Source organism: Sciurus carolinensis, chromosome 9 (assembly GCF_902686445.1).
Source record: "Sciurus carolinensis chromosome 9, mSciCar1.2, whole genome shotgun sequence".
Lineage (NCBI taxonomy): Eukaryota > Metazoa > Chordata > Mammalia > Rodentia > Sciuridae > Sciurus > Sciurus carolinensis.
Window position 1 is genome coordinate 18,831,561 of NC_062221.1, and position 2,752 is coordinate 18,834,312.

Below are 2,752 nucleotides of genomic sequence, written 5' to 3' on the forward strand. Positions count from 1 at the left end.
AGAAGTTCAGCAGGTCCACATCACTTCCAACTGATAGGTTTTCTTCTCTTTTATTTTTTTCCAATACTGGGGATTGAACCCAGGACCTCATACATGCTGCACAAGTGGTCTAACCACTAAGTTACATTCCCAGCCCTTTTAATTTTATTTGAGACATGGTCTCTCTAAATTGTCCAAACTGGCCTCAAACTTGTGATTCTCTTGCCTCAGCCTCCCAAGTCGCTGGGATCATGGGCACGCACCACCACATCTCACTGGTAGGTCTTTGTTAGACATCCAGTAGGTACGTAAAGGCATTTCATTCTGGCTTGAATCTTTACTTCCCTGCTGACTAATGATCTTAAGCATCTTTCCATGTGCTTACTTGCTGTACACATCTTATCAAGAGTCCATATATTGGGCTGGGGATATGGCTCAGTTGGTAGAGTACTTGCCTCACAAGCACAAGGCCCTGGGTTCAATCCCCAGTACCGCAAAAATAAAAAAAAGAGTCCATGTATTTATTGGACATTCGTTTCTTTTGTATAAGTTGGATATTCATTTTTAATATGCCGATTACCTATTTTCTTACTGGTTTGTAATAAGTTTTAAATGTGTACCAACAGGAATCCTTGGTCTGCTACACACATTTCACCTGTCGTTTTCTCCTCTGCTGCCTGTGTTTTTCCTTTTCACACAGAGAAGTTTTTTAATTTTTATGTGGTCGTATCTCTATCCATTCTTCCTTTAGGCTTCAGGAATTTTCTTCACATGCATAAAAGCCTTCTCAATCCCAAGAGTTAAAAAATACCCTATATTTTCTTTTGTACCTTTCTAAAAATTTACATCATGAATGTATCATTGGTATGGTTTTATACATGATATGAGGTCATGTTTGGTTAACGAAGGTCACCTTTTAAAATATTTCCAGTTATAGATAAATTATATGTTCTGACTTTTTAAAAGCTTAAATATGGGATCATAGAACTATCCCTGAATTTTAAGAAGTTATCAGAAATGATGTGAATAGAAGAAGGGTATCATTGTTTTCAAAAATGATGATTTTGAAGTAATCTACATTCAAAGGCGTATAAGCCAGAAAACAAGAACCTTAACAAACAAATTAAATTATACATTAAAGCTGGTAGATGTAGCTCGATGGTAGAGAGTCTGCCAAGCAATCATAAGATCCTGGGTTCAATGCCCAGTTATTAAAGAAGAAGGAAGGGGAAGAAGAAAGGTATGTTAATTAGAAAAATCCCTAAGTAAACTTTCATTTCCTTTTTTTTTTTTTTCAGTGTTCGTGATTGAACTCAAGGCTTGACACGTGCAAGGCAAACCCAGTGCCCTGTAAAAATCTTCCTTAAGTTTCCTTGGCCAGAACTTGGCCACATGCCAACTCCTAGGTGCAAGGGAGGCTGGGTCAGTGAATATTTGCATTCTAGCACAGGGTGTCGGGCAGCAAGGGAGAAACCATGAACCAGATCACAATGGGCAGCTGCTAAAACGGCCAACACACTGAGTTGGTCACATTCAGTAAATTTGGAGAAACAAACCTGAAGTGTAAAGAAGTATTCTAAGAAGAAAATTCTATTATGTGTGTTCAAATATTTAAAAGGTTGTCACATGGAAAAGTGAGTATTTTATATTGCTAAAAAACCTGGAATTTTGTAAGGAGGGTAATTTCAGTTAAAGTAAGTTAAATGTGGGCCTCTGGTTGTCTTGGCTGGCAGTAAGTGGGTGCATTTTGTTTATTTATTATACATAATTTTCAATACTATTCATTCAATACTGTGAGATTGGGACCAGGGACCATTTTACAAAGCTAAGATCAGAGGTGTTGGTATCTTGCCTAAGGTCACACAGCTAGTAAGTATAGACAGGGCTTGAACACAGGCTACCTGGCTCCAGAGTTCATGTTTTACACACTTTTTACCATCCGGCCTTGTGGAGACATTGGGTCGAATAACTTTTCAGTTCCCTTCACAACACCCCTTAAAATTAGGCCTGTCTTACTTAGGTTTTAGGCATATATCTGACTAAGCCATATCTATTATTTATCATCATTTAACAAATTAATTCCCCTTTTCAGCTCTAGAGAGAAACCTTCACATTCAGCTTTCTTTGCAAATGATACAGTATATAAGTCTGTTATTGTTTCAGGGTCTCATATACACTTGGTGTCAAGACTCCGCCAACTCTTCACATTTGGCAGTACAAGGTGCTCATTTACTTCCTTTACTAACCCCTAGAAACTTCCTTTTAAACCATGTTGGTTCTTTGCATAGGGAGCAGAACAAAAGCACTTTAGAACCAAGATATCCAGTGGCTTTTTCACAGGTTGTAGAAAAAAGTAGACCCCAGAAAAAAAGGTTTTAGCACACCCTGTACATACTCAGCACGATGCTGAGAGCACCGAGTCTTGCTTCTTCAAACCAGGGCTCTACAATTTGTCTCAGGTTTGCGCATCAGAGACCACCTGCAAATCACTTCACTTATACAACTTCTCCTAAAGAGATGCAATCAGGGGGATTACAGACTCCGAATTGATTTGCAGCTTCTACTTCATGTCGGCAGAAGCCTTCATTTCCTGCCGTCTGTTGAAAGGGGTCTTTCCGTGGAATTCCTCTGCCCTACTCACCAGAGACCAGGGCAACTCATAGGGCAGAGACAGTGAACCGGAGAGGATCTGGCCAGCAGCCAAGAGGCACAGGAAGTCAATCAAGGCTAGCAGCAGGCCAGGGCTCTGTAGGGCATTGCTGTGTGGCACCTG

At 39.9% G+C, this 2,752-nt stretch overlaps 1 non-coding gene across 1 annotated transcript; it reads left to right on the top strand.

Annotated features, from left to right (window-relative positions):
- The first annotated feature begins 402 nt into the window (after positions 1-402).
- Positions 403-476, top strand: Trnav-cac (transfer RNA valine (anticodon CAC)). Its single transcript has one exon. It is a non-coding gene; the product is annotated as a tRNA-Val (tRNA).
- Positions 477-2,752: the final 2,276 nt, after the last annotated feature.